The sequence below is a fragment of the Nyctibius grandis genome, chromosome 4 (genome assembly GCF_013368605.1).
Source record: "Nyctibius grandis isolate bNycGra1 chromosome 4, bNycGra1.pri, whole genome shotgun sequence".
Classification (NCBI taxonomy): Eukaryota; Metazoa; Chordata; class Aves; order Nyctibiiformes; family Nyctibiidae; genus Nyctibius; species Nyctibius grandis.
Window position 1 is genome coordinate 40,750,056 of NC_090661.1, and position 9,848 is coordinate 40,759,903.

Sequence of the window (9,848 nt, forward strand, 5' to 3'; positions counted from 1 at the left end):
TTGTCCTGTCAAGGGATGTCACTGAGAAGAGCCTGGCTCCATCCTCATGACACTTGCCCTTTACATATTTATAAACATTAATGAGGTCACCCCTCAGTTTCCTCTTCTCTAAGCTAAAGAGACCCACCTCCCTCAGCCTCTCCTCATAAGGGAGATGTTCCACTCCCTTAATCATCTTCGTGGCTCTACACTGGACTCTCTCTAGCAGTTCCCTGTCCTTCGTGAACTGAGGGGCCCAGAACTGGACACAATACTCCAGATGCGGTCTCACCAGGGCAGAGTAGAGGGGGAGGAGAACCTCTCTTGACCTGCTGACCACACCCCTTCTAATACACCCCAGGATGCCATTGGCCTTCTTGGCCACAAGGGCACATTGCTGCCTCATGGTCATCCTGCTGTCCACTAGGACCCCCAGGTCCCTTTCCCCTACACTGCTCTCCAACAGCTCTGCCCCCAACTTGTACTCATACATGGGGTTGTTCTTGCCCAGATGCAGGACTCTACACTTGCCCTTGTTATATTTCATTAAATTTCTCCCCGCCCAACTCTCCAGCCTGTCTAGGTCTCTCTGAATGGCAGCACAGCCTTCCGTTGTGTCAGCCACTCCTCCCAGTTTTGTGTCATCAGCGAACTTGCTGACAGCGCACTCTAATCCCTCATCCAAGTCATTAATGAATATATTGAATAGTACTGGTCCCAGTACCGACCCTTGAGGGACTCCACTAGACACAGACCTCCAACTGGACTCTGTCCCATTCACCACCACTCTCTGGCTTCTTTCCTTCAGCCAGTTCACAATCCACTTCACTACCCGATCATCCAGACCACACTTCCCCAGTTTAGCTGCGAGGATGCTGTGGGAGACCGTGTCAAACGCTTTACTGAAATCGAGATAGACTACATCCACAGCTTTACCATCATCTATCCACCGGGTAACATCCTCATAAAAGGCTATCAAGTTGGTTGAGCATGACTTCCCGTTGGTGAAGCCATGCTGAGTGCCCCTAATGATCCCCCTATCCTTGATGTGCCTAGAGACAGCACCAAGAACAAGTTGCTCCATCACCTTTCCGGGGATGGAGGTGAGGCTGACCGGTCTATAGTTACCCAGGTCCTCCTTCTTGCCCTTTTTGAAGACTGGAGTGACTTTCGCTTTCCTCCAGTCCTCAGGCACCTCTCCTGTTACCCACGACTTAGCAAAGATGATGGAGAGTGGCCTAGCAATGACTTCCGCCAGCTCCCTCAGCACCCGCGGGTGCATCCCATCAGGGCCCATGGATTTATGGACGTCCAGGTTGCTTAATTGGTCCCTGACCCAGCCCTCATCGACCAAGACAGATTCCTTCTCTATCCTGACTTCTTCTGAGGCCTCAGGGGTCCGGGGCTCCTCAGGACAGCCTCCAACAGTATAGACAGAGGCAAAGAAGGCATTCAGTAACTCCGCCTTCTTTTTATCCTCTGTCTCCAGGACCCCCACCTCATTCATCAGTGGGCCTACATTGCCTCTAGTGTTGGTTTTACCTGCAATGTATTTGAAGAAGCCCTTTCTGTTGTCCTTGACCTCTCTTGCAAGGTTTAATTCCAAGGAGGCCTTAGCTTTCCTAGTTGCCTCCCTACATCCTCTGACAACAGACTTATATTCCTCCCAAGTGGCCAGCCCCTCCTTCTACGATCTGTACACCCTCTTCTTCCACTTGAGTTTGCCCAGCAGTTCCCTGTTCAACCATGCAGGTCTCCTGGTACACTTCCTTGACTTCCTACCTGTTGGGATGCTCTGATCTTGAGCTCGGAAGAAGCAGTCCTTGAATGTTAACCAATTATCTTGGGCCCCCTTACCTTCTAGTACCCTGTCCCATGGGATTTCCCCTAGCAATTGCTTGAAAAGGCCAAAGTTGGCCCTCCTGAAGTTCAGGGTTGTGATTCTGCTAGCTATTCTGTTCCTGCCACATGAGATCCTGAACTCTACCATCTCATGGTCACTACAACCAAGGCTGCCCTCAACCTTCACCTCTTCAACCAGACCCTCCTTGTTAGTGAGGATAAGATCCAGCAGCGCTCCTCTCCTAGTTGACTCATCCACCATTTGCATCAGAAAGTTATCATCAATGCACTGGAGGAACCTCCTGGACTGAGGATGGCTGGCTGAGTAGGCCTCCCAGCAAATATCAGGGTAGTTGAAATCCCCCACAACAACCAGGCCCTGTAATTGCGAGACTGCTCTCAGCTGCCTGTAGAAGGCCTCATCACCCTCCTCATCCTGATCCGGTGGCCTGTAATAGACACCCACAACAGTATCACCCCTGCCAGCCTGCCCCTTAATTCGCACCCACAAACTCTCAACTCGCTCCTGATCCGCCCCTGGACAGAACTCAATACATTCTAGCTGCTCACTCACATAAAGAGCAACTCCACCACCTCTCCTTAGCGGCCTGTCTTTCCTGAACAGGACATAGCCATCCATGACCACATTCCAGTCATGCGAGGCATCCCACCATGTCTCTGTAATTGCCACTAGGTCATAGCCCCCTGACCGAACACAGATTTCTAACTCCTCCTGTTTATTCCCCATGCTGCGTGCATTGGTGTACAGGCATTTCAGGGAGCGAGCTGAGCACACCGATTTCACCCCAGGGGGATGGGAGGCCTCCTGGTCTACCTCAACACTAGAGCGTTGCCCCACAGGTAAACAGGTAAAACTCATTATCAGCTGTTGCTAGTTAAGTAGCCAGGATGCAAACCAAATTCGGAAACTTTATTATTTTAGGGGGACACACATAATATTTTATAAATTTTTCATTATTATTATTTTCCATTATTATTATATATCAGGACTCAGTAGTCAATTTGTATGTATCAACATCATAAGTCACAGTTTTGTACATGTTAGAGGGTCCAGACAAGGTTGTGAAGACTTTATTAACCTCTCAGTCAGGAGGATCCTCATTTATATTAATGGAATTATACTGAACAGGAGTGGGGGAAAGGCTTGTTATGCAGCAAGAAGAGCTGAATATTTTTGACTAGTTAAAGATAACTTTTCATGTAGTATGCATACTCCTATTTTTTATTACATCAGTTGTGGTATGTCATGGCATAAGTTACTTTATGATGATTTTATGATGACAGACTTCACTTATTACCTCCCTTTTCTCCAATATCTATGCTATCTCTGTGTCATTCTTGACAACACTCTGCTCTAGAGACTTCTTTAAAAAACTTTCAGGCCTTTAATCACTGTGCTTCAAATCTTGCTTGATGTACAGGGGTGAAAAATGAATGCAGAATTCAATTGAGACAAACATATCAATGCTAAGCCATGTGGTAGGATTTCCTTTCATATCTTGCAATTGTACTCACATGTAGACATACTAGTATGAAGGATACCTTTTTAAAAATGAGAACTTTTCATTTTGTCATATGCTACAGACCTTTGAAAAAACCTTAAGTTTGGTACATCTTTGAAGTGGAAGAACTTTTCCTTCCAGTGAAAAGACAATCTTTCAAAAATAAAAAAGCAAATAAAAAATAGTGGTTTAATAGAGGTGAATTTACTAACTAGATAAAACTTTAAGTGGCTAGACCAAAGAAAAGAAAAAAATAAAGTACATGGAAAGCAATACCCTCCTAGCCGTGGAGCCTTTGCAAGGCAGATTTACATTTCAGATTCTTCAGTCTCTGGAACCCTCCAGAGTGCTCAGATGACCCCCAGCAAAATAAAAAGTTCCAGTTCTTTCCAGAGAGCTTAATCTAGTGCAATTACTCTCCTAAAAGGAGTGTAACTTACAGCTAAGACCACACAAATGGAACAAATACTGTCCATGGAAAAGTCAGTCAGTCAAAGCAAGGAGAAAAGGAGGTTCATGGGCAAAGGTGTCTTTGCAGTAACTCTTACTTTGTATTACCTATATTAATTACAAAACTATTTTTATTTAAAAATAAGGACTTTTCCTAATCCTACTGACAGATACGCCAAAAATAGGTACTGTTTAAAATTCTCTCTACAGTACCAGAACCTGTCTGATCGCTACTTGGAAAGCAAGGTTTCAGTAACACTTCAGCTGTTCCCATTTCAGTCCACAAACACCAATATTTCCAGACCTGGACTCCAAACTCATATTTTTATAAGTTTTATCCAAAAGAACAGAAAGTTCCCAAAGTTAAGAAGAATGTCACCTCCCTATTTATTCATCTGCTCCTGAGTTTTGGAATATCCACTCTGCACTTATCATCTGTCTAGTGTTGTTTTAGATCCTTTTCTAATTTCTGCTGGTTTTGCTCTTCTGAATTTTGTATAGAAATAAGCAAGATTTCTGTTATAAACAAATAGTCATGTTGTCCTCTCTTTCATTTGCATTCATCAACAGTTTCTCAAGTAATTCTTTAGTGACTTCTAAGTATTCTGCTGGATTACTCTAGTAAAGCAGGAAATTTACAAGTCGTGCTTTTGCACTCTGAAAGAGTATTTAATTTGTTAGTAGACAGCATAGAAACAGTTGTGTACCAGGTTGCATTCAAAGGTGAAGAGATTCTTTTTCCTAATTTCAACATTCATATTAGGCTACAAACCAAAAGCACACTTATCACTTTAATTACCACTCCTTTGGACAGGGAAATCAGACAGAAGAACAAAAATCTGTATTAGACATTTATTTTGGTTTTAATCTTATAATAGCAGCCACCTGTGAATAGGACTTCTAGAATCCTTTTATAGGTGAGCATAGATGTCAACATGACACTGAGAAAGGATCTCACGGTGTGAAGAAGAGAACTGATATTGGGATGACTGCTTGTTGGTTTACTTTTTACCACACGAAAAATCACATAAAGTCTAAGTTCTGAAGGAATAAGCCTAATCATTTGCCTTCAGGACTTTTAAAGAATTTTGAAGTCTTCCTTTTTTAAAAGAAAATTTAAATATGATAAATCAGGCTGGCAGGGGTGTTATGCATATATATATATATGTAATTATAAACTAAAAAAAATTTTTCACCTCCCCAGTGGATTTGGTCACCCTTAACTGCTGCCTTAACTACTGGCTGAAATATTATGCTTACAAAGCTTAACCTGACCAGACAAGCCTTACAGCTATATTCCTATCCTAATTAATAGAAAAGGGCTTGAAAATGGCTGTCTTTACTCTTCCAGTAGTGAATATTTATGAAATATTTCATGCTTCCAAAATGATCTTGTACTTTTATGCCTGCTTAACAATATTTGTTGTGAACAAGGGATTCAGTGTGGACCCAAAAGCCTGTGTAACAGCTATGTCTTCTGTAAGTCCATATCTTGTTCTCTGCATAGTCACCAGACATTGAAACAATTGAAGCAATTCAGTTAGTATTGGTCTTCTCAGACTCTAGTTTTCCACTGATATAACCATATAACTCACAACAATCTTTCAAGTGGTGAAAACCTCCTAATAATAACTCATCTATATTGACTCAGGGACGTCATTAATATATTAATTCCAGAGTTCAGACACAAGGGTTTTTTTTTCCAGTCGACCATGCTGTTACAAATTAATATCTGAAGGTCCACGCAAACGTTAGAGGATATCCTGAAATCATCTCATAAAATTCACCATATTAATATCAATAAATATGAGGAAAACACTATAAGCTGAGGTAGCTGGGAAGAAGTCTTATATAGTCTTACCACAAAGATGTTCCTACAAACGAACCTGAACAAACTTGAAGACTACGAAAGAGGAATGGAAGCTCAAAGAGGAGCAGTGACACACTCCACTTATTGAAAAGACACATTCATAATGGGTGAGCATACCTCTTCTTCAGAATGATCATTTTAAAGATTATGAAAAGTAAAAATGCACTGAGAAACACTCAAGAACAGCAGTGTTTACAATCAGGATTCTTATCTCATCTGAATTTTAATCTCCCTTGAGTTTTCAAAAAGGCACCTTGTTTATGTCATCAGTCTGCAGTCATCCTCTAGGAATTCTTTTTAGAAGATCCGGCCTTCTGCTTCCTTCAGGCAGCAGTCTTAGACCATAGCTCCTTACAACAAACACACTGTGATCACTTAATGGTCAGTTGCTGAACTTACAGAGGGACAGTGACAGGCTTACATGTTGATCATCATGACTGAAAAGGCAAAGTGCTACTTAACTGGAGTAGGACCAGTTGAAATACAAGTTTTTATTTTAAAAAGGCACTTACATGGGTGCTGAATTTACCAGATAGTCATGCGAAATTGTTAATATGAGACCAGGTAATCATATGCATCTGCAAATATTTGACTTAGTCATTTTGAACCAGATCAAACCTGTCAGCATTTATTGCTCAAACATTGAAATATCAAAATATATTTCCATCAGATTTGCATTGGCTTTCTCATCTCACTCATTTAAAAAGTTAATATTAGACTCAATATCTGTTCCATGGTGTCCCTCATACTCTCCCTGAAAAGAAAGAGAGCTCTTATAGTCACCTAACTTATACCTACCTCACATTTGACTTATTAAGACAACAACATCTTTAGGGTGTAAGGAGCAGAATCTCCAAAACTGATATGGGAAAGAGAAGTCAATTCAGGCATTGAAATATTCATGTGTCAAGCTTTTCTCACTGTTTATGTAAAAGAAGTCAGATTTTCCTTGCTATTCCAATGGACCGCAGCCTTTTCTGAACATATCAGGTATTACAATGTAGAAGTGGTTTGTCAAAACTGGGACAATTAAGAACTATTGAAAACAAAAGGATATTTAAGTTGAAACATCCCAGTAAAGTTCATCATGAAAAAACATTAAAACTCACTAAGGCAGAATAGTCTTAATACCTTTCTCTTGGATAAAACTTCAATGCCACTATTTCACCGTAGTTCAGGTTTCACAGATCCAAAAGAAATCAAGATTCTTAATTGACCCTTTAAAATCAAAATACATTACATTCCCTGTGCATGCAATTTTCAGTTATACTGTGAACTTTTACCAATATTTACAAATAAGAAGTTTGGATCAACAACATTTATTAAGCGTTTTGCACTATAACTAATGTGTAAAATATATACTAGATATAAGCTATTATAATACAAATTAATGTTTCTTAGAAAAATATGTCAATCAACTAATATGAAAAAATAAGGCAGAATTAATTAAACTAATAAGATGACCTGGGGGTTAAAGAACAACTGTTTGTTTGTATATTTTCAAATATATATTCCATATCATCCTTTTAGCAACCACTCTCCTCAGTTCTAATTTCTCTGGTTTATCACTATTTTGCTAGTTACCTGCCTATTTAGGTGTTTCTTCAAACTTCAAAGAATGAGTCCCAAGTCCTTTCAAACTCTGCCAGCCTAAACTGGACTGAAAAGGCTAGTTCCTTTTGTTCCAACTACAAACACTTTCGTTGCAGAACTGAAACCTCATAGACATGTTTCCGCAGAGATAGCTGAAAGCTATCTGAAAGATGTGTGAACATCGTTACCATTGTTTTTTCTACCTAATATGAAGGGCATTGACAATTGGCTTTTGCTTAAGAGCTAAGCTCTGTCTTATCTATGATGATAAGAATTAATATATTCGTGTGTGTTTCAGCTCTGTTCTCATCCTCTAAACTGAGGAGTGTTTTACTGTGTTTGGATTACTCCCCAGTCTACTCGGACTATGAGGGCTCTATTTATCAGAACATATAAGTACATTTATTACAGAATCACAGAAGCACAGAATGTTAGGGATTGGAAGGGACCTCGAAAGATCATCTAGTCCAATCCCCCTGACGGAGCAGGATTGCCTAGACCATATCACACAGGAACACGTCCAGGCGGGTTTTGAATGTCTCCAGAGAAGGAGACTCCACAACCTCTCTGGGCAGCCTGTTCCAGTGTTCGGTCACCCTCACCGTAAAGAAGTTTTTCCTCATATTTATGTGGAACCTCCTGTGTTCCAGCTTGCACCCATTGCCCCTTGTCCTGTCAAGGGATGTCACTGAGAAGAGCCTGGCTCCATCCTCATGACACTTGCCCTTTACATATTTATAAACATTAATGAGGTCACCCCTCAGTCTCCTCTTCTCTAAGCTAAAGAGACCCACCTCCCTCAGCCTCTCCTCATAAGGGAGATGTTCCACTCCCTTAATCATCTTCGTGGCTCTGCGCTGGACTCTCTCTAGCAGTTCCCTGTCCTTCGTGAACTGAGGGGCCCAGAACTGGACACAATATTCCAGATGCGGCCTCACCAGGGCAGAGTAGAGGGGGAGGAGAACCTCTCTTGACCTGCTGACCACACCCCTTCTAATACACCCCAGGATGCCATTGGCCTTCTTGGCCACAAGGGTACACTGCTGGCTCATGGTCATCCTGTTGTCCACTAGGACCCCCAGGTCCCTTTCCCCTACACTGCTCTCCAACAGCTCTGCCCCCAACTTGTACTGGTACATGGGGTTGTTCTTGCCCAGATGCAGGACTCTACACTTGCCCTTGTTATATTTCATTAAATTTCTCCCCGCCCAACTCTCCAGCCTGTCTAGGTCTCTCTGAATGGCTGCGCAGCCTTCCGGCGCGTCAGCCACTCCTCCCAGTTTTGTGTCATCAGCAAACTTGCTGACAGTGCACTCTATTCCCTCATCCAAGTCATTAATGAATATATTGAATAGTACTGGTCCCAGTACCGACCCTTGAGGGACTCCGCTAGACACAGGCCTCCAACTGGACTCTGTCCCATTCACCACCACTCTCTGGCTTCTTTCCTTCAGCCAGTTCACAATCCACCTCACTACCCGATCATCCAGACCACACTTCCTCAGTTTAGCTGCCAGGATGCTGTGGGAGACCGTGTCAAACGCTTTACTGAAATCGAGATAGACCACATCCACAGCTTTACCATCATCTATCCACCGGGTTACGTCCTCATAAAAGGCTATCAAGTTGGTTAAGCATGACTTCCCCTTGGTGTAGCCATGCTGAGTGCCCCTAATGATCCCCCTATCCTTGATGTGCCTAGAGACAGCACCAAGAACAAGTTGTTCCATCACCTTTCCGGGGATGGAGGTGAGGCTGACTGGTCTATAGTTACCCGGGTCCTCCTTCTTGCCCTTTTTGAAGACTGGAGTGACATTCGCTTTCCTCCAGTCCTCAGGCCCCTCTCCCGTTGCCCACAACTTAGCAAAGATGATGAAGAGTGGCCTAGCAATGACTTCTGCCAGCTCCCTCAGCACCCGCGGTTGCATCCCATCAGGGCCCGTGGATTTATGGACGGGTGCATCCCATCAGAGCCCATGGATTATTAGTCCCTGAGAAGTCAATAACACTTTTTTCTTACTTGTTTAGCCAATTAGCAGTAGCACTAATCACATACTTTTAAAAGTTAAGATTTTTTGGTAGTTAAGGGAACACCCTAGATGATATAAGCAGTTTTTAAATTGAATACGTGGAGGGGTTTTATTTTTACAATATGCATTAATATATTAATGAAAGTGGTTTAGTGGTAAAACCAAATTTTAAAAAATTAGAAAGGACCCCTCTGTGAAGTCAGATGTTTAATTCTGATGTTTCTTAAGAACAACTCATGAGCTCACTGTGAAAACTCTTCACATTCTCTTCACAAGGGGCGTTAATTTTAATCCTCGTTTGTAGGACATTCACTCACTGCTCAAGCTACAAGATTTATTAATACTTTCATAAAGCTGTTGTCAAGTATTTCATTGCATATTGATAAAAATGGACAGAAAAAAGCTCATCACCTCATCCCCTACATATTCCTAGCTGAAGATTCCATCCAGGCAAGCCAAGGGTGATGGCTTTGGATGGCTTTATCGTTAACAGTTTGACTCGAGAAGGTAACATGAAACAGTTTTAACCCAGACATGAACTGAGAGACATGAATTCTTCCT